This window comes from Sapajus apella, unplaced genomic scaffold (genome assembly GCF_009761245.1).
Source record: "Sapajus apella isolate SASKATOON/1434 unplaced genomic scaffold, GSC_monkey_1.0 scaffold13, whole genome shotgun sequence".
Classification (NCBI taxonomy): Eukaryota; Metazoa; Chordata; class Mammalia; order Primates; family Cebidae; genus Sapajus; species Sapajus apella.
In genome coordinates, this window is record NW_022436953.1 from 15,700,741 (window position 1) to 15,722,715 (window position 21,975).

General features: G+C 44.9%; 1 protein-coding gene and 1 pseudogene across 3 annotated transcripts in view; one reads left to right on the forward strand and one right to left on the reverse strand.

Moving 5' to 3' along the window:
- The window catches only part of LOC116554212, a 55,569-nt pseudogene extending 50,964 nt beyond the window's left edge, over nt 1-4,605 (reverse strand).
- A 2,933-nt stretch (nt 4,606-7,538) lies between these two features.
- ACSL5 (acyl-CoA synthetase long chain family member 5) overlaps nt 7,539-21,975 on the forward strand; it is a 45,908-nt gene continuing 31,471 nt past the window's right edge. Inside the window, exon 1 of one of the 3 annotated variants that reach the window (XM_032281106.1) lies at nt 7,539-7,790. The gene's annotated coding sequence lies outside the window, so the exon portion shown is untranslated. Of the gene's footprint in view, nt 7,791-9,605; nt 9,947-17,197; nt 17,218-21,975 lie in introns of those variants that run through there. The other 2 variants (XM_032281107.1, XM_032281108.1) reach the window with 2 other exon arrangements.

Below are 21,975 nucleotides of genomic sequence, written 5' to 3' on the forward strand. Positions count from 1 at the left end.
GGTTGGACTCAGTGGAATGCAATGCAGTGAGCCTGTGATCATGTTGGGAGGGGCAAAGGGAGCCCCTATTGGTGTGTTCCTGGAAATGGCTTCAGTAAGTCAGTAAGCCTATCTGAGCCTCAGTTTCCTTATCTGTGAAATGGGGAAATGGCAGAGGGCAGAAAGCTTTCTTTATACCACGTCTGTAAAATTTGGTGTGTGTTTTATACTTAAACACATCTCAATTTAGACTTGCCTCATTTCAAGTGCTCAGTAGCCATGTGTGGCTAGTGGTTACAGTATTGAATAGTGCAGGTCTAAACCTTCACTCCAAGCCACACTTCTAATCCCCTGGAAGATAGCAGTGTTTTCTATGGGGTGTTGAAGGTTCTGGGAATTTCAGCTTGACACCTCTCTCAATGGCCTTGACCCTGTCCATCTGATCTGATTCTCTAATGCTCTTTAGAAGCGCTGGCTGATAAAGGAGCAAGCTGCCTCCATCATGACACTGAGAATAATATTTTTTCACCATACTTAAAGCCTGAGATAGGGCTGTTCATGAGCACACCCTGAGGGCTGAGGGGGATCAGTGTCTACTGGTCCTTCCATGTGTCACGCCCCACCCATGGGAAGCTCAGATCTAAGGCTGAAAGGCAATCTGCTTTGTGTGTGTGGTTCAGGAAAGGGGAGGAGTGTCTGGGGTCGGAGGAGATTTTTATTGTAATCTAGACAAACACCATTCTTGTCAGCCAAGTGCTCACACTTGGGTAACACTTCCTTCCCACAAAGAATGAGCACATGTTCTCAAGAGTCTGCAGGCCCAAGCAATTGCTATCAGCAGCTACAGTTAAAAGGAAGAGTTGCCGCCATCGCTGAGCTGTGGGGTCAGCTTCTTTCTCATGCCCTGTGAAGTTCCCACAGTGCAGGGTTCACCGCAGGGCTCAGAATGGAGCTGCAAGCCCTCATGGCAGAGCAGATGGCTAAGAAGAAAGAGCTGGGGGTTCGCACAGCTGGGACACGTGGAGCATTGGCCCTCCAGGGGAGTGAAGCGAGGCTCTGAGTGGGTAATGGGCTCTGTAGCAGGTGGGACGTCGAGGCTGTGAGGAAGCCCTTCTCCGTGGGGGAGGCTTCACCCTTGGCATCAGGTTTATGTGTCTGGTTTTGGGTCTGGCTTCCTGTAGGGCAATGGTTCTTAGTTTTGTTTGAGAGACCAGAAAAAATTCCCAAGAGAAACGCATATATAAACACACCAGTTTGCTAGGGGGTCTTGGAATGGATGGTACGCAGTCACAGATATGTGCATGAGTTCCGGACTCAAGACCACCTGAGCTCAAAATCTGACTCTGAGACTCGGCTAACTGTCAGCTGTGTACCTTGGACAAGTTACTTGGCCTCTCTTAGACTTTCCTCTTCTTCCAAATAGCCATAACATTTTCCATAGGGCTGCTATGTAATTAAATGAGATAGTACAGACAAATCTCTTTTTTTTTTTTTTTTTTTTTGAGACAGAGTTTTGCTCTTGTCACCCAGGCTGGAGTATAATGGCACGATCTTCGCTCACTGCAACCTCTGCCTTCCGGGTTCAAGAATTCTCCTGCCTCAGCCTTCCAAGTAGCTGGGATTACAGGTACCTGCCACCACACCCAGCTAATTTTTTGTATTTTTAGTAGAGATGGGTTTCACTATGTTGGCCAGGCTGGTCTTGAACTCCTGACCTCAGGCAATCTACCTGCCTCGGCCTCCCAAAGTGCTGGGATTGCAGGCGTGAGCCACTGTACCCAGCCCAGACAAAGCTCTTAAATGCAGTGCTGCCGCCACGAGGTAGGAGATCAGTCATGTCCACCATCATGAAGGCCTTCTGAGAGGACCTGGCATGAAAGACCTAAATCACTGCCCTGTAAGCTGTACTTTGAGACTTTGAGTGCCATTAACCTTTTGAAATATCAGATAAACAGGGGAAAGGGTGGGCATGACATTCCATGACTGATTATGACACCCTATTTAAGAGTAAAGGTACTTCACTCCTTCCTCCTCATATCTCAGTACAAGGATAAACTTCAGAGTCAACTCTGCCATGTGGAAAACTAAAGGTCAGTGCATTACAGCTCTATTTCTGCCCACTGCATGCCATCACAACCTCTGCTCTGCTATTCAGCTATCTCTAGGAAGGGACATCTCACCTCTTTCTTTGTGATTCATCATTGTTAAGTTAACATGAATAGATTCAGCCTGTATAGCTCTAGGTCTTTGCTTCTCTTTCCTCTTGAGTCATGTTTGACTTGAAAAGACTTGATGTAGGGGTCAAAACAGCCTAAGATCCTTCCTAAATAGGTGTTTCCTGTGCCTCACATGTCCCAGCTACTGCAGATATCACATGCTTCCCCATTTCTCTCTGGTCCTCACATTTCTTCTTTGCCCTCACCAAAAATCCTTATGGTAAGCATTATTTTGCGGCTGTTCCATCATCTGAATCCAATGAAATATTCTAAAACAAAAGATCTAGAGGTTTAAGATGAATCTTCTAGATTCTGAGGTCAGAGGTTATATTAAAAGGAGAAATTTGAGTCTGGGCATGGTGGCTCAGATACATAATCCCAGCACTTTGGGAGGCCAAGGCAGGTGGATCACCTGAGGTCAGGAGTTCGAGACCAGCCTGGCCAATATGGTGAAACCCCGTCTCTACTAAAAATACAACGACAAAACAAAATTAGCTAGGTGTGATGGCAGGTGCCTGTAATCCCAGCTACTCAAAAGGCGGAGGTAGGAGAATGGCTTGAACCCAGAAGGCAGAGGTTGCAGTCAGCCAAGATCATGCCACTGCACTTCAGCCTGGGCAACAGAGCAAGACCCCGTCTCAAAAAAAGAAAAAAAGAAGAAAAATTCCACTTTCCTTTATAAGGACTTCATTAGGTTCAGTGGTCTCTGGAATCTGGATGTATTCATTTAGACGTTTAAATAACATTTGGTGCCCTGCGTGACTCCTCTCAACCTGCTATAAAATCTGCTTTGCAACTAACCAGCTGTGCTTCCTGAAGAAAGGCAGCTTTTCAGAGACAAGCTGCAAATCAATTGGCTTCGCAAAATCACCTGAAATTATCAAACTATAACACTTGCCTCCTTCCCCCAATCCCCTCCCCACCCCCACCGCCACCATCATCACTCTGTTACCAAGCTATAGGATCTCAGGAAAAGATGCCATTTATCTGGGCTTCTATTTTTCTCATCTGTACAAATTATAACTACCTTTCAGGTGTATTGTAAGGGTCAAATGCAGTGTTCGTCACAGTACCTGGCTCCCAGCAGCCACTGGAAGTTTGGTTGTTGAAAGTATTGTTCCCACTCAGACCACATAGGTTTTTGCTAAGGGGCAAGCTAGAAGCATTGTTAAAAGTGGGAGGGGCTATGTAAATACATGATGGCACTATGTAAAGTTAGTCTGCTTATATTATCTGTCTTTCTCTGCTTTCTAAGACAAGGGCGGTGGAGGGGGTGGACTGGGCACAGTGGCTTACACCTGTTATTCCAACGCTTTGGGAAGCCAAGGTGGGCAGATCACTTGAGGTCAGGAGTTCGAGACCAGCCTGGCCAACATGGTGAAACCCCGTCTCTACCAAAAATAAATATAAAAAAAAAATTAGCCAGGCGTGGTAGCAGGTGCCTGTAGTCCCAGCTACTCAGGAGGCTGAGGTGAAAAAATTGCTTGAACTGGAAAGGTGGAGGTTACAGTGAGCCAAGATCATGCCACTGCACTCTAGCCTGGGCAACAGAGTGAGACTTCGTCTCAAAAATAAAATAAAATAAAACGCAGGGAAAGCCTGGTTTCTGTTTCTGAAGAGTTGCCAGCCTCTGCCATTAAAGATACAATGGCTGTTTCCAGGCTGCGCTACAAAACTCTGGAATGTTAGACTCTAGTATTCCAGAATTGTTGTACATGTGTGGTTCCTTTGGCCCTGGGAACAGGACGGGAGTGTACACAAACGGATGCAACAGCGTGGGGTGAGTATGTCAGCATTGTAGCTGTGGGGCAGACTCCTTACCCTGAGACCTCGCCTATGAATGACCTTAAAAGTGAAAGTTTGTGCTTTTTAGGGGCTGCAGGGTGCCCAAGCTTAAAGGTTATTTCTTTTTATATTGGATTCTAAATGGATATGGCTGTAAGGAGGGGAGGGAGTGATTGAACACGTTTCAAAAAAGCTTATCTAATATGTTTTTGAAGAGAGAGGCTGTAGGAAGCAATGGTTTGTCAAGAGATGCTGGAGCCTGCTTGGGCACTGGAGACCTGGTTTCTGGGCTTATCTCTTTCATTAGTCACTGCATCACCTTAGCCAGCTGCTTCGCTTTTTGGCATTTCAGGTACCCTCACAAGTAAAATGACTGTTGTTAGATCAGCTGATGTCCCCCACACATCCACGCTGATACTCACCTATGCTGTCTAGTGGCGATGCTGTGCAGCTTTGCTGTATATTTACCTACAGAAGTGTGACCATGACTGCCGATACCTCCTGCTGTGGCCAAAGCGCTGCTCTGAGACTTGGCCTGCAGACTGCTCTTGAAGACTGCCTCTCTCCTGGAACGTGCTGAGTTCCATTCTGTGTCAAGTTTTCCCCACAGCTCCAGGCTCACCATGGCCAAGATTACTCCAAATGCAATCCCCTGTGACATTTCAGTAGCTGGGCTCTTTGAAGCCAGGATAGCTGCTTGAAGCAGAGATGCTCCTAATGTGGTCCGAGTGTGGTCCCCAGACAAGCAGCATCCACATCACCTGGAATTGTTAGAAATGCAGATTCTTGGGGCCCAGATCAGACCTACAGAATTAGCAATTCTAGCCAGAAATCTATGTTGTAACTAACAAGCCCTCCATGGGGATTGTGATGCTGACGTTTGGGAACCACTGGCTTGGAGTGTCTTGCTCTCTGGTAAGTGTGGTGTCAAAGGAGTTCAGTGGTTTGCTACTTCACACAGTGGGCACTAGTCCAATCAAGTAGTACTCACACCCCCAGTCCCCACTGAACTGTGTCTTCTTTAGCCACTTCTTAGAAGCCCTTTTCTTTCATGTACTAAGGAGGAACTAAGACTCTGTAGCAAAAAAAGTGACCTTCAAGAGTTAATGAACAGGCTGAGTGCCGTGGCTCACGCCTGTAATCCCAGCACCTTGGGAGGCCAAGGTGGGCAGATCACCTGAAGTCAGGAATTTGAGACCAGCCTGGCCATCATATGGTGAAATCCTATCACTACTAAAAAAATACAAAACCTAGCCAGGCATGGTGGCACACTCCTGTAGTCCCAGATACTCAGGAGGCTGAGGCAGGAGAATCACTTGAACCCAGATGTCGGAGGTTGTAGTGAGCCGAGCTCGTACCACTGTACTCCACTTGGGGGACAGAACAAAACTGCATCTCTCAAAAAAAAGAGTTAATAAAACAAATTGGGTGCAGAGGCCCATGCCTGTAATCCTAGCATTTTGAGAGGCCATGGTGCATGGATAACTTGAGCCCAGGAGTTAAGAGACTAGCCTGGGCAGCATGGCAAAACCCATCTCTACTAAAATTTTAAAAATTAGTGAGGCCGGAAGGCGAAAGTTGCAGTGAGCTGAGATCGTGCCACTGCACTCTAATCTAGCCTGGGTGACAGAGTAAGACCCCGTCTCAGAAAAAGAAAGATTCTGTGTGTTAAAGAATCCAGGTCACTATGACTCAGCAAAGGTGGGTGGCTGGAGAGAAGACTGTTACCTAAATGATGTGGTAGCACTGACCCCTAGTCCCAGCTGCTCAGGAGGCTGAGGTAGGAGGATTACCTGAGCCCAAGAAGTCAGGGCTGCAGTGAGCCATGTTGTTGCCACTGCCCTCCACCTGAGTGACAAGAGTGAGACCCTGTCATAAAAAATAAATAAGAGCAGGCGCAATGGCTCACACCTGTAATTCCAGCACTTTGGGAGGCTAAGGTGGGTGGTTCACTTGAGGTCAGAAGTTCAAGACCAGCCTGGCCAACATGGTGAAACCCCATGTCTACTACAATACAAAAATTAACCGGGCATGGTGACACGCGCCTGTAGTCCCCGCTATGAGATTAAGGCAGGAAAATCGCTTAAACCCGGGAAGCAGAGGTTGCAGCAAGCTGAGATCAAACCACTGCACTCCAGCCTGTGCAACAGAGTGAGACTGTCTTAAAAAAAAAAAAAAAAAAAAGTTAATTCACATGAGACTCTGACCTAAGAAGATTTCTGTTAATATGCTAGTCTCTCCTCCACACAAGACTCAACAGGAAGTGGTATTCACTTCTGATTTTTATATTGGCCACCTGACCAAATACTGGAAGAAGAAACCTAATGCAGCATTTCCCTGAATTTCTGCAAACTGGATGCACAGAAAACTTTCAAGGATCTAAGGTCTGCTGGTAGCTAAGCATACACAGATCAATGGGACAGCATAGGGGCCAAGGCACTGCAGGGATTTCTCATGACTCTGAGTCAGGCGCTGTTTTGACCAAGTGGTTGTATGATTCCAGGAACCTTCTTGCACCTGAAAAGACCTCATTGGCCTCACCTATACAATAGAGGTCACACACAGTCTCAGGGCTTCTTTCATTTCTACCCATTGTTTTTGTTTAGTAATGATACCTTGCAGTCCTAATGATCTTGGAATCGAGACTGGTGACTAGAGAACTTCAAAATGGAAAGAGAGGCCGGGTACAGTGGCTCATGTCCATAATCCCAGCACTTTGGGAGTCTGAGGCGGGCAGATCACTTGAAGTCAGGAGTTCGAGACCAGTCTGGCCAACATGGCGAAACCCTGTCTCTGCTAAAAATAAATTTAAAAAAAACAATTAGCCAGGCATCATGATGTATGCCTATAATCCCAGCTACTCGGGAGGCTGAGGCAGGAGAATTGCTTGAACCCGGGAAGCAGAGGTTGAGGTGAGCTGAGATTGAACAACTGCACTCCAGCCTGGGTGACAGAGTGGGACTCCATCTCCAAAAAAAAAAAAAAAAAAATGGAAACAGAGAATAGGATTAGGATGGCCAAGCTGTGATGCAGTAGCAATGCTTCTTGTTCGAATGCCTTGCTAGACTGTGTGCGCTGCAGACTGTGTTCAGGATTCTGACATAAATACAACCCTCCTAGACTTGTCTCTCAGCCTAGACTCTACACTGTAGGCTGATGTGGCTTATTTGGTTCTCTTGAAGACGTTCTAATTCTGAAGGGGACAATGGTCCCTTCTAGAAGACAGCTGATGTCCAAACGCACGCCTCTGCTTAGTCTGAATCTTGAGGTTATAGCTTGAGCCAATTGAAGTGGCTTCTCATTTTTCTCTCACTCTGACCCCAGGGAGCCCTTTTTCCTCTAGTGATCTAGACCTTTCTCTTCTCATCACAATCTCAAGGATTGTGTCCCAACGGAAGATGCAAAGCCCTGTCTGCCCCTTCCCCTTCCCCTAAGGTAGTGCTTTATCAAAGGTTTCTCTTGTTAAGCATTCGCTTTCTGAGCTGAAGGCTGTCTATTTTTTTTCCTCTTAAGCCCATTGCATAACAATCTCTTGTTTTAATCTTTTGTCGAACACTGCATTTCTTACTGTCAGAGGTTACTACGAGCGTTTGAACAGGTAACTTCTACCTTTGAAATTCTATTGCGACAGGTTCAAAGGTTCCAGGGGAACGTGTTGGCCAGTCTCAGGATAGTACGCAAGTAACTTCAGGTGTGTCCCAGTCCCAGGAGTTGCGGAAAGAGTAGAAGTGCCTGAATGCTGCTGAACTAATACAGCCAGCTGCGAGGGGAGCACTTCCTGGACCCAGGAAGTAAGAGCTTTCTTCCAAGGTAAGCTGTGATAATACTACCTGCTCTATATTGAATGTATCTGTGAGATAGTGGGGATGGGGCGGTATGGGGAAAGAAGGTGAGATGTGTTATGCTCAGCCTAAGACTCTTTTAGAAGATGAAACTACATTTAGTTGAGTAATAATCTCAGCTGACTTGTGTGAGAGGCAAAGAAAAAAAAATCAGTTGGAAAGGGAGTGGAGACATATGAGCTGGGGATGGAATTGGAAGGGAACGCCGATTTCACTAAGTGTAGTAAAGCACACAAAGCCAGGATGTGAGTCTCCTTCATCTTCCATTAAGAAATCTCTGTCTCGGTGTAGTTAGAAGGACCACCCATCAGCTGCTGAGGGCAGAGAGTTCCATTTGGAAGAGAGAAGGGGAAGGGAATCAGCAGATACTCAGTTAGGTGCTGGGGGCTGTTCTGGGTAGATGATGTTTGCTACTTCGGGGTGTAGCTCATCCTCTGAGGCAGCTGGGTGTCATTCCCATTTCACAGATGCATAGTGCGTCTCTGGGCTATCAAACAGCATGGCCTAAGCTACATAGCTCGGAGGTGGTGTGGCTAGAATCTGAGTCTTGATCGGTCAGTTTCCACAGCCTGCTCAACAATGCAGAATTCTTATGGGTTGCCACAACTTCCAGTTACCCCCTGAAATCCTGAGGGTGTCACTCATGTGCACAGAGTGTTGATAGGAATACAACTCTGATGGGCCTTTAGAATGACCCAAGCTTCCTGAACTTGAGCATTTTTATTGGAAGAGACCAGTTAAAAAAAAATAAAGCCTCATCTTCTCCTGGCCCTGAGCCCTGAAGGTAAACAGTGCCCAGTGAAGGGCCCAGGGACGTGAGCATGACTGAGATGCGACACCCCCTCTGCCATCCTCTGCTCTCCTCTGGAGGAAGTTGCCTTTTGGGGAGCTGAGTTCCTGAAACTAAGCAAAAGCCAAGTGCTCATTCAGCCGTGAGATGAGCCAGAGGATGGAACACTGCAGGCTCCCCTTCATCTTCCAGTCCATCTTTCCCCCCTCTCCTAAGGCGGCTCCCCCTTGGCCAAGGGCTCAGCTCTTGTGTTCTCTGAGATTGTGGCATGGCTCACCCTGGCTTTCTTAGCTGAAGGCTTTTAAGACCTGCTCTGTAGAAAGAACAAGCCCTAATCTAGCTCCAGGAAGGAGCCAGGCTCAGGCTAAACTTCCTGTGAGCTTTGGTGGGGGATAGAGGCTGGGGAAAGTGCCACTTAATTCTGAGGCATCTGTGAGGTGGGAAAGTGGTGGGAAAATTTATGTCTGCTTCCTAATCTGAGAATGGCAGCTCCAGGGCCCCTCTGTGGCCACAGCCTTAGGCGGATCAAATGAGACTAACATAGGTCCTGGTAACACTGGGGGTTACCAAGGTGGCAGAATCAATTTTTAAGTTAAGTTTTGAAGAGTGAATGTGTCAGAGGGAAAGGAATCGTGCCAATCCATCGGCTCACTGTCCTGCCATTCCTGTCTGGCTTGTTTATGTTCTTGGCTTTGTCAGAACTGCTTCAGGGACTGAGACAGGCAGCTCTGGGGGCTGGAGAGAGGGGTAGAAGGTCTTTGGGTGGATCTGACAGCTGAGGTGCCCTCTAGCCAGACATGCCTGTCCTCCAAATCAGTCCAGCAGGGAACAGCGTCGCCTCTGACTCTGTGATGCTGCTGATCTGGGAGGCCCCTCAAGTCATTTCAGTTTGGTTTTTTTTCATCTTAGTTGAAAGGTGCTTGGCCACAGGAGGATGGGGCGAATTGTGTGGATGAAGCTGGCGTTCGGATCGGCCCTTAGGGGCTGGGGTAAAAGGCTTTGACACTGAGCCGGGTAGCTTTGGCGGCTTCTCCCCTTCTGCTCAGAACACTTCCACTTTCAGTTGTGAAAAAAAAAAAAAAAGCAAACCAGGAAGTGAAGTCCCCGAGCACGTTAGAAAGCCTGACATGGCCTGACTCGGGACAGCTCAGAGCGGGGCAGAACTGGGGACGCTCTGGACCACCCTTCTGCCTGCATGGATGCTCCAAAGCCACCCTGTCTCTGGAGGAACCGGGAGTGAGGGAAGAAGGGCAGGGAGTAGTGTGCCAGGAAGAACTCGGAGCCAGGAAGCCCCCGTTTTCTAGAAGCACTGAGAGATGCGGCCCCCTCACAGGGTAAGGGAACCATCCGGGGGTGTTATTCAGCAAGGGGGTCTTGGGGGCATCCTGACCCCTGACCTCTGTGAAGTGAGAATCGAGGGCTGGCTGTGTTCCATGGGCACACCATGCTCTCTCCCTGCTGGTCTCCGGTTTGCCTTCAGACCCCGCCTCAGGAGGGGCAATAGGAAGGAGGGTTCACCTCTCTTGGGAGGGGTGAACCACAACAGAGACCTCTTTTTAGGGGTCTGAGCTCCCCTGAGGTGGGCTGGGGGTTTGCCCTCAATTTTTATATTGGACAAGACTGATGAATGAAACTGATAGGTTGTGAGAGACGGGTGAATGAAGCTGGATGTATTTTAGGGGGTAGGGCACTGGTCAAGCCTCAGGTGCTGCTTAATTCCTAAGTACTTCCTTCCCAGTGCCCCCTCTCTGAGGGTCCTAAGGTGAACTTCAAAGACCCTCAGGGAGTAAGTACTAGAATGGGACTCTACTGCTGGGGCTTGGTGCCTACTAAGATATCCACCATTTTTTTGGTGGTCTGAAAGGTAGAATTGAATCTACAGCTTCAATGTGCAGGGGATTGGTATTCTATATCAGAGGCAAGATCTTAAACAATGACATTAAGCCCGGCCGTAGTGGCTCACGCCTGTAATCTCAGCACTCTGGGAGGCCAAGGCAGGTGGATCACCTGAAGTCAGAAATTAGAGACAATCCTGGCCAATGTGGTACCCTGTCTCTACTAAAAATACAAAAATTAGCCAGGTGTGGTGGTGCATGCCTGTAATCCCAGGAACTCAGGAGGCTGAGACAGGAGAATTGCTTGAACCTGGGAGGCAGAGGTTGCAGTGAGCTGACATCGTGCCACTGCACTCCAGCCTGGACAACAGAGTGAGACTTTGTCTCAAAAACAACAAACAAACAAAAATTAAAAATTGACTTTAAAAAAAAGGGAGTAATCGGGTTTTGCTTTTTTGTTTTTTTATTTTTTTTTAATACGGAGTCTCACTCTGTTACTCAGGCTGGAGTGTAATGGCGTGATCTCAGCTCACTGCAACCTTCGCCTCCTGGGTTCAAGTGATTCTCCTGCCTCAGCCTCCCGAGCAGCTGGAACTACAGGCAGGTGCCACCATGCCCAGCTACTTTTTTATATTTTTAATAGAGATGGGGTTTCACCATGTTGGCCAGGATGGTTTTGATCTCTTGACCTTGTGATCCGCTGGCCTCCACCTCCCAAAGTGCTGGGATTACAGGTGTGAACCACCACACACAGCCGGAGTAATTGGTTTTGTTTATTTCTCCCTCCATATTCTGATATGGAGTCACTCTGTGGTGGTCCCCTCCGATTGATCAGTATTCGAGGTACACACAGGACATGTCTTGAAAGAGACATGGTGTAAATTTTGTAGGCATCTCTTGTGTATTTGGCGTAATAAAAGGAACAAAAACCTAAATAAAACAAGAAGTATAAGTGCAAATGCTTATCGGACAGGCAGGTAATATAGGGAAGTAAAGTAGATGGTGTGTGATAAGATGCTAATTTAGAAAAATTCAGAGTAGGCATACCCCAGATAAATGCATTCAAATTTAATTATTTTTAAAAAAAACACATGGCCAGGCTTGGTGGCTCACACCTGTAATCCCAGCACTTTGGGAGGCCCAGGCATGCAGACCATGAAGTCAAGAGATCAAGACCCTCTGGCCAACATGGTGAAACCCCATCTCTACTAAAAATACAAAAATTAGCCCGCGTGGCGGGACAGGCCTGTAGTCCCAGCTACTCAGGAGGCTCAGGCAGGTGAATTGCTTGAACCTGGGAGGTGGAGGTTGCAGTGAGCCGAGATCGTACCACCACACTCCAGCCTAGGTGACGGAGCAAAACTCTGTCTCAAAAAACACACACAAAAAAACACCTTTTAATCCAGACCAAATAGAATGTTTCAGCCAAGCATTTGGCTAGGTCCTGGCCTAAAATAATCTCTCCCAGGCTATATTATAATTTCTTGAGGGCAAAGACACCAACAACAATATCAGTGTATCATTACATATCTAAGCGTCCCACATACAGTGAGACCACAGATACAGCAAGGAGGCTGGAGGTGGAGGAAGGAGAGAGGAATTAATGGAAAGAGGGAAGATCCCGCAAATAGTAGGTACTCTTTTTTGTGTGTGTTTTTTTTTTTTGAGAAGGAGGCTTGCTCTGTCACCCAGGCTCCCAGGCTGAAGTGCAGTGGCGAGATCGGGACCCACTGCAACCTTTGTCTCCCTGGTTCAAGTGATTCTCCTGCCTCAGCCTCCCAAGTAGCTGGGATTACAGGCATGCACCACCCCGCCCAACTGATTTTTATATTTTTAGTAGAGACAGAGTTTCACCATGTTGGCCAAGATGGTCTGGTCTAGAACTCCTGACCTCAAGTGATCCGCCTGCCTGGGCCTCCCAAAATGTTGGGACTACAGGTATGAGCCAGCACGCCTGGCCTACGGGATTTGCCAACTTCTTAGAAACCAGGAATACAGTGTCTGCTCCTGTCCGTCTCCCCTCAGCAGATGAGTGGACCCTCAGGTGGAGTGCAGCCAGAACTGACTCTTGTGCTTGGCAGCACCTGGCAAGAGTGAGGCAACCCCAGCTGCCGTGAGTCCAGCCATTACTGGTTATCACGTTCTGCTGGAAATATATCTGGGTCTGTTTCTCCCCTATATGTCCGCACAACCTGAGGTCAGAAAGGAACTCTGTCACCAGATCTTCCCCCTGGCGCAGGGCCCTGACACTTTCTAGGTTCTCAACTCATTGTTTGAATAAGTATATGAGATTTGGTGTTTGGAAGGTCAAACAGCCCATGCACTGCTATGGTCAGGCTATAATATATCAGCTTTCTTTAGGGGAGCTGGTAGATTTCCCAGTCTTCATGGGTCATTCTATTCTAAGAGTTGTGAGATTGTGAGTGGCTGAAGTTGAGGATGTGGGGGCTGGGGGACAGCAAGGTCAGAGACAGGCCATGGCTCCTACAACTAGAAGCACTCTGTTTAAATAGAAATGAGGACTTGTTGGCCAAGAGCACTGGCTCACGCCGGTAATCCCAGCACTTGGGGAGGCTGAGGCAGGCAGATCACCTGAGGTCAGGAGACTGAAACCAGTCTGGCCAACATGGTGAAACTCCATCTCTGCTAAAAATATAGAAATTCGCTGGGCATGGTGATGGCCACCTGTAATCCCAACTACTGGGGAGGCTGAGGCATGAGAATCACTTGAACCTGGGAGGCAGAGGTTACAGTGAGCTGAGATTGTGCCACTGCACTCCAGCCTGGGCAACAAGAGTGAAACTCCATCTCGAAAAAAAAGAAAAAAAAGAAGAAAGAAAGAAAAAGAAAAACGACGGCTTGTTAAGACCTTTGCCCAGAAGTGGAGGGGCAGTAATCATACAAGACCGTGATTACCTCTTCTCTTTTGGGATGTCTCATAATAGAACATCTGATATTGGCAGGGATGTGAAAACTGAGGAAAAGGGAACTAGACTTGATTGAGGACTTCCCATGCGCCTGACAGCATACCAGCAGTTCTACACACAGCGTCCCATTTAAGTAGCACTTTTCACCTGCTGCTTCTGTATGCAGTGGTGGGAACTGATGCTCAGTGGCTTTAAGTAACTGCCCCAGGGCTACACACGTAGTGAGGAACTGTTGCTGTGATACCTGGAGGGGCGTTGCCTTGAAGGTTTGTCCCTGGAAATGATACCATTGGCAATAAAGCTCATGGTCTGTACTCGGAACCTGTTGACCCCTGGTTGGGACAGCAGTGCAAGGGCTGAGTCTGCAGAGAACCAAGGCAGGAAGGCCTCTTTCCCAGCCTCGCCTCACCCTGGCACAGGTGACAGGGTCCGAGCACTTTGTCCGGCCTATCTTTCTACAGACCCCCTTATCAGATGCAGTAGACTTCTGATACTGCTTCCTCTTACTCTCATAATTCACTTGGTCAGCAGCAGGCCTGGGATGCCCTTTGGGGTTGTTACTGACAAAAGTTGTCCCGGGGTCGGGATTTGAGGTGGAGGTTGCAGTGAGCCGAAATGGTGCCACTGCACTCCAGCCTGGGCAACACAGCCTGACTCTGTCTCAAAAAAAAAAAAAAAAAAAAAATCCCCCTGCTGTACCCCCAGTTCTCTTTCCCTGCTCTTGTTGTTGTGGTTTTTATTGTTCCATAATACCTTATAATCTAGTTATTGCTCAGGCTTGTTGTAAAACTCCCCAGTATAATACAGTCTCATGAGAGCAGGCTTTCTCCTGCTACATCCACAGCACCTGGAAAAACACCACATTTATAGCCAAGCCCTTCAGTAGCTTTTGGATGAATGAAGGAGTAGCCAAGACTTTCAAGGAATCCAGTCATGATGTCTCCTCTTCCATCTGTCTTCTTCTTGTTTTGTGTTTTGTTTTTGAGACAGGGTCTTGCTCTGTTGCCCCGGCTGGGGTGCAGTAGAGCAATTATAGCTCACTAGACTAGACCTCACAATTATAGATCACTAGACCTCAAGTGATCCTCCCACCTCAAGCTCTCAAGTAGCTGGAACTACAGGCAAGCACCACCACAGCAGGCTAAGTTTTGTATTTTTTGTAGCGTCAGGGCCTCACCGTGTTCCCCAGACTCATCTCGAACTCCTGGGCTCAAGCAGTGCACCTACTTCGGCCTTCCAAAGTACTGGGATTATAGGCGTGAGCCACTGCACCCAACTTCCATCCCTCTTTTTCTATGAGGGTGATCTTTTCAGAAACATAAATGCATAGATAATTCGTTGCAACTGAGAAGATAATGTACACACTGTCCAAATACTGTTTTCTTTCTCTCTGGCGGTACATCATGAGCTCTTTTCGTGTCGGTACCTACAAATCAACTTTCTTTTTAAAAATACCTGCCCAGAATTCCATTGTGTGAAATTACTGTAATTTGTTTCATTATTCTCCTATCAAGGAAGGCTTTCCTAGACTTTTTGATTAGAAACAATTCTATAGCTTTAATGATGATAAATATAATAGTTAATTCATAACCCTATGTGACGGGCATGGTTCTGAGCACTTTATACATCCATTAACTCTTTCAATCGTGGTGATAGCTTTAGAAGGGAGATACCATTATTGTGATTTTATAAACGAGGAAACACAGAGAATTAAATTATTTGCCCCAGGTCGCAAAGAAAATGACCAAGCAGAGCTTAAGCCCAAGTATTCTGAGCTAACATTCTTACCCTGTACTTTACATGTCATTTGTGATGCAGTTTATTGAGCCAATGTCTTTCTACAAGATAAGTTGATAGCCACATTACTAGGTAAAAGGCCACACATTTTATGCTGTGGTAAAGGGCAATGGGGACTTCTCTAAGAGACAGCACCAAATGTCCATTTCCACAATGAACGTTTCATCACTGGAATCTGATGCACAGGGAAAGGACGTGTCATTTAAATTTGCATTCTTAAGAACTAGAAGCAAAGCTGAATGCCTTTCCCTCATTTTAAGTAACTTGTTTGTTTTGCTGTGGACTTTAGGACATGCTCTCTGCCTTTGTTTTACTGGATTGTATTTTGTTTTTCTTTGACGTCTGGGTTCCTTATTAAAGAAATTAGCTCTCAGCCTGTCTGAGGGGTTTGATACTTTTCCCAATTTAGCTTTTGTCTTTGTCTCTGGTATCTTTTCTGCAGGGGAAATTTGTGTCTTTATATAATCAAACTTGACAACATTTCTATTTATAGATTTTAGGTGTTAGGCCTGTCTTGAGTCTTCCCCATGCCAAATTATAAGAAAATTTCTTCATACTTTTTCACCCTAACTCTTCTTCTTATGGTTTTCATTGCTTTATACTTAAGTCTTTGACCTATCTTCAACTGATTTTTGTTGTAGGAGTGAGAGAGTAGTCAGCTTAAGGTATTCTCTCTGAATGGCTAGCCAGTTGTCTCAGTACATTTATTGTAAGTAAAAAAACAATCTATTTTGATTTGAAATGCAATTTAGTACCTGATAATAGCATCTACTGGGTGTGTCTCAGGATGACTTTGTAAAATAGATTTGTCTATTCATGACCAATAGAAAACTCCTATAGCTCTTTTTTTTTTTTCTTTTTAAGACAGAGTCTGCCTCTGTTGCCCAGGCTGGAGTGCAGTGGCGTGATCTCCACCCACTGCAACCTCCGCCTCCTGGGTTTGAGCAGTTCCCCTGCCTCAGCCTTCTGAGTAGCTGAGATTATAGGCACATGCCACCATGCCTGGCTACTTTTTGTATTTTTAGTAGAGATGAGGTTTCACCATGTTGGCCAGGTTGGTCTTGAACTCCTGATCTCAAGTGATTCACCTGCCTCTGTCTCCCAAAGTACTGGGATTACAGGTGTGAGCACCTCACCCGGAGAAAACTCCTATAGCTCTACAGTAAGTATTTAAATTTGGTAATGATTACTTTTCTGCCACCTACCCAATTCTTATGATTTTTCAGAATTGTTTGATTCTTTGTTAAGTTTTATTTTTCAGGATGAACTTTAGAATTAGCATTTTAGTTTTTAAGAAAGTCTTTATTAAGGTTGCATTAAATGTATAGATACATTCAAGGAGCTAGGACCCTTGATTTCAGGCATGTCTTTACATTTTTGTAGCCTTCTTATGTGGTTCAGATCTGAACTTTTAAAATATAGATTTTATGCATTTATTCTTATATATACTATTGTGAATAGTATCTTTTTCATGACTTCTAAATTAGTTATTTGTATAAAATATAGGAAAACTATTAACTTTCTATGTACCAAGTTTGGTAAATGGCCACCTCTGAATTATCTCAGTAATTATAAAATTGAAAAGTACTAATTGCCTCTTATTTCCTTAGAGGGTTTTTAGAGTTTCTCCTCTCAGTTCGTTTTTTAAATTTTGTTGGTTTTTTTTTTTTTTAGGTGGGAGATATGACCGCAGATTTTTATATTAGATCTGAATGTTGACCCATTGGATTGTTGAATCATTTTAAATAGCTTGGGTGGCTGAGACTAAGTTCCCTTGGGGACAATCTACTGGGCCTTTTCCATATGATGCTTTTCCATGACTGAGTTTTGTGAAACAGAATCATTGTCTCAAATCACGTCATCTGTCATTTCCCTAGCAGAAGAAAACTACTTGTGATACAGAAAAGTAAACTAGTTTAAGGAAACATTTTTGAAAAACGCTTCATCCCAGGGCTGTGAGGAAATTTGGTGAAGGGCCTTGCAACAGAACACGCATCTGATTCACATTCAAAGCATAGAAAGGAAAAGGTTATCAGATTTTTCCAGGTATGCTTATGATACTAATGGTTTGTAATGTTGTGTAATGTTGTGTTTAAATACAGTAAGTATTTAAATTTGGTAATGATTACTTTTCTGCCACCTACCCAATTCTTATGATTTTTCAGAATTGTTTGATTCTTTGTTAAGTTTTATTACTTTGTTAAGTTATTACTTCCGGGTTTGTCTACAAATACTGACTATGTAGTCAGGGACTCAGAGAGAGTTCTCCTAAGTTGAGGGTCACGGGAATGTAGGAAAAATGACTTTGAAGCTAAGTTAGAAATGGAAAACCCAGCTTAAAAAGCAAAACTTTCATATACAGCCTCCTAAATAACACCCTTTGGAATCATTACAAAGTTGTAAAGACTTTTGACACAGTCTCTAGGAGAGAGTAGGAAATTCCTAGTATGGAAGAAATGTGTTAACTAATTGGGTGTAAGAACTTGAAGATGCTGGTTTCCTTTCTAATTAGCTTTCTATCACCATAGAATGAGTCCATACATGCAAGAGAACACAGAAATCAATTAAATACAAATTAATGAAGGCAGATTTTTTTAAAGCTTGTAATTACAATTTATATCTTATCATTGCACACACACACAAAAATAGTTCTCCAGGCCTAAAAGCAAAGATAATTTCCTTTATTGTCCTTAGATTTCCAGAAACCCAAGGTAACAGATTGATCTTTCTTTCTTTCTTTCCTTCTTTCTTTCTTTCTTCCTTTCCTTCTTTCTTTCTTTCTTCCTTTCTCCCTTCCTTCCTTCTTTCTTTTTTGACAGGGTCTAGCTTTGTTGTCCAGGCTGGAGTGCAGTGGCACAATCTAAGCTCACTGCAACCTTCACCTCCTGGGCTCAAGCCATCTCCAACCTCAGTCCCCCAAGTAGTTGAGACTCTTGAGTTCAAGTGATCTCCCAACCTCTGCCCCCCAAAGTGCTAGGATTACAGGCACTCCTAGCCTAGTATGATTTATTTCTTAGCTGGACTTTCTGCATACTTAACCAATGTAGATAATTTCATTCCAACTCTTCTAAGCCTGGAGGAGTAAAGGGATCTTGAATGGTCCTTAATATGTGTCAGAAATACACCTGTGTCACCACCATCCCTATCCAATACCTTAAAAAAGTATTGATTAGGGAACAATCCTCTCCAGATTGGCCTGAATGACTTCTTACGACCTAAGATTTGGGAGTTTGAGGTGGGGTGTTAGTACTTTATACTGCAGGGAAAACGAGTTAACTGAGAATACATGGAATAAACAATTATGACCTAGAAAATGGTTTGCTCACAACCACTTGTTGAAAGTTAATTATGTGCCAGGCATGGTACAGGCATGAGAGGCACAGTAGTGAACAAAATTTAAATCCCTGTTCCAAAGATAGCATCAGCTCAGTTGGGACAATGAATAATAAGGATCTGGGATTATTTTGCAATGAACAGTGAACATGGAGAAGAGAACACAAAGTCCATGACACTGATTGGAAAGGAAAAGACATTATTAAATAAGGTGATTAGAAACAGTGAGCCTCCGAGGAAGTGACTTTTGAGGTGAGGCTTGACCTAAGCACAATATACAACCATTCCAGATCTGGAGAAATGCTCCAGGCAAAGAGAAGAGCAAATACAGAGGCTTTGAGGTGGAAACAGACTTCGGGTAAGGTTTGAATAAGATGTACACAGTAAAAATACAATATTTTAAAAGATAGAGACTATTGAAAGAAAATGACTTTTAGCCAATAGGGATAGTATGAAAGATTCATAGCAATCCCACCCACAAATTAAGAGATCCATACTGACACTCTCCTGTTTGACTATGGGGAAAAAAATGGTTGCACTAAGGATTTTGCCCACTTCTTCCAGATGGCACATAGTTGATTAAAAATTTAAATATTAGAGTAGAAGGAGCCATTTAGGACATTTATCCAAAGAAAATGAGACTAAATGAAGACATGCCACCCCAAATCCACAAAGGGAAACAATCCAAAGCTGAACATGGGGCGATCATAACTTGGACACCAAGACTTGTCCAAGAACCATGTACAGAGATGTGAAGGCAGAAGGCATCCTTCAGATATGTTGGGAATAAAACATGTTAGAAGCCAGGAGATGAGTGACTGCGGCTACAGTCATTCATCTACAGGGGAGGGGAGGGGAGGGCCGTGGTGTGGATCAAGGACAAGGATGCTGAAGAAATGGGCATCCTGGGGTCTGAGGCCAAGGCATGTCACCATCACTGCATCAAAAAGTAAGGTTTTTGACATGGGCCGTCCTGATGTGTAATGTGGCTTGCTCCGTCATTTGTATATTACTCGAAACAGGAAATCCCAGACGCAGCGTGGCAGCTCTCTTTCCTCTTTTCTTTACTACTATTGTACTTCTCCCTACCCCAACCGGGAGTGATGTTAAAAGGAAAAGGAAATGTTAATCACACCCACTGCTTGCAGGGGGTTCCGTAGAGTGACTCAACCAGAACTGTAGTTTGAGACGCACAGGACACATGACAAAAGGGTGGTGACATAGTGAGACCCCATCTCCATAAAAAAATTGTTAATTGTAAAAAAAAATAAAATAAAATGCCTGTCAAGATAGTAAAAAGACAACCTACAGAATGGAAGAAAATATTGGAAACCCTTCTTCGTAATGAAGTGGTCAGTCTCATTTCATTTGTGGGTAAGCTGACTGAAGTCTGTCTCAAAGGAGTACTCAAACATTAACAGACTGTGATCCACATTCAACTAGGAGATGTGTTCTTGTTTATCCCATGCCAGACTCTTAAAAACTGGTGTTAGTTAAAGCTGAAGTTTCACAAAAATGCAGTCTTCTGGGTTATCTAAGGAGGGGGCAGAATTCTGACAATCTGTGGCCCACAGTATTGTTACTATGTGGTAACAATCACCTGAGATCAGCAGCAGGTGCTCCTTTGAGACTGTCACAGATTCTCTCATGTGTTACCAGTCAGGTTATTCACTGTCCTTCCTGCCATATCACTACAACTGAAGAGAAATTCCATTTTTGGACCCTAAGTGGAAGACATTGTTTGCAAAGTTTCCTATTAAATATAAATGTGCCATCTGGTAGAAGAGGGCAAAAATCCTTAGTGCAGCCATTTTTTTCCCATAGTTGAATAGGAGGGTGTAGGTAAGGATCTCTTAATTTATGGGTGGGACTGAGGCAGAGGTAAAAAGCCCAGATAAAATATCACCAGTCTGGGGTGGTCATGGTAGCTCATGCCTGTAATCCCAGCCCTTTGGGAGGCCACAGTGGGAGGACCACTTGAGCCCAGGAGTTTGAAACTAGCCTGGGCATCATGGTGAGGCTGTGTCTTCACAAAAAATTAAAGAATTAACTACGCATGGTGGCACACACCTGTGGTCCCAGTTACTCAGGAAGCTGAGGTGAAAGGATCACTTGATCCCAGGAGGTTGAGGCTGCAGTGAGCCAGACTTGTCCCACTGCACTCCAGTCTGGGAAACAGTAAGCCCCTGTCTCAAAAAAAATAATAATAATTATTATTATATATATAATATATATATAAAAATTGTTTAAAAATTAACATATATATGTATTAATTTTATAGTTGCATAAAAAAATATTAATTTGGGGCTGGGTGCAGTGGCTCATGTCTGTAATCCCAGCACTTTGGGAGGCCAAGGCAGGTGGATCATGAGGTTAGGAGTTCCAGACCATGTATGTGTGTGTATGTGTATATATATATATATATATATATATATATATATATGTGTATGTGTGTTTGTGTATATATATGACCAGTCTTGTCACAATGTCCCAGCCTCCAGGGAGTGGTTGGTGGTGGGTTGGATGGGCACTGGATGGGCACGAAACAGGCACAGGCTTCTCCTCCCCTTTGGCACTGCCACCTGCCTTTTCAGTTTCACAATCTTCCCTGAGGCAGCTCCTCCTCCTCTACCTGGGCTTTATGGCTAGTTTTTGAATCTTCTGCATCCTGGAGTGCCACCTCTTCATACAAGTCCAGGTAAGGCTGAATTCCAAAAATCCCAGCTCTCAGAATCCTGCCAGGTGGTCACAATAGCACGTTTGTTATTATGTAACCTAGCACCCATGGGACCTTGATTTTATTTTGGTTCTGACTTCTTTTTCTCCCCCTGAATGCAATATGGAAAGAACCAAAAAGTTGGGAACTATGATCCCAGTTTCTGGAAGTTTCATTTTCTCTCCTAAAATGGAAAGGGACTACCAAAGTCAGGTAATGACTAATCGAGGGGCAGAAAGGTAAAAAGAGTGGCCCAGGGTTTCTGGTGACTGTTCCTGCCCCCACACAAAATTTCTGCACCTTGTGGCCTTTCTGGCACTAGAGTGAAGTGTGTTTCCCTCGTTGAAGAAGGTTGCAGGTGGCAGCTAATGGCAGCTGTCCAAAGCTCTAAGGGCAACTGTGATCTTGATCTGATCCAACTTTTAACTGGGCTTGATTTGATCTTTTCATTTGGAGTGGGCATGTGTGGCCTCATCTCTGAGATATTGTTTCATCAGGCATTGCAGTAAACTTTGAAGAACGCAAATTCTGAACTTTATTTGCTGTTACCTGTAAGGTGCTAGACAAATTCAATCCCCTTGAATTCTGTGACTAGAACCTATAAGAAAAGTTGAATTGTTGTTTCGTAGATTTTCATATAGAAGCAGCAATAGGGCATGACGTTTGAATTTGGACGAGTCACTTTATCCCAACGCATCCATTTCCTCTTCTGTGAAATACTACTTTGTAGTATTGCTTGACCTCAATTAAACAAA